This window comes from Eurypyga helias, unplaced genomic scaffold (assembly GCF_000690775.1).
Source record: "Eurypyga helias isolate BGI_N326 unplaced genomic scaffold, ASM69077v1 scaffold27235, whole genome shotgun sequence".
NCBI classification, from domain to species: domain Eukaryota; kingdom Metazoa; phylum Chordata; class Aves; order Eurypygiformes; family Eurypygidae; genus Eurypyga; species Eurypyga helias.
The window spans coordinates 6,985-7,289 of NW_010252452.1; positions in this window are offsets into that span (position 1 = coordinate 6,985).

The following is a 305-nucleotide window of genomic DNA, read 5'->3' on the forward strand; positions in this document are numbered from 1 at the left end:
CTCCCGACCCAGAGCGGCCCGTCAGGGGGGCTGGGGGATGGGGCGTGCGGTGGGAGCTGGAGCTGGATCGTGGTCTGCGGCCGCGGGAGTTCAAGCCGTCAGCTTCACTTCCACCGGGTAGTGGTCGCTGACTGCCAGGGCCTGGAGGAGAGCGAGAAGTGGGGAGGTGTGATGCCGCGCTCCGACGAGCCCCTCGTCCCGCACGGTGCTGATGGGGCTGTGATCACCCTGCCAGAGCCTTCTGCCTGCTGGAGGGGGGTGCAATGCCCCCAACCCCGAGACACTCGACACACAAGGCTCCGGTT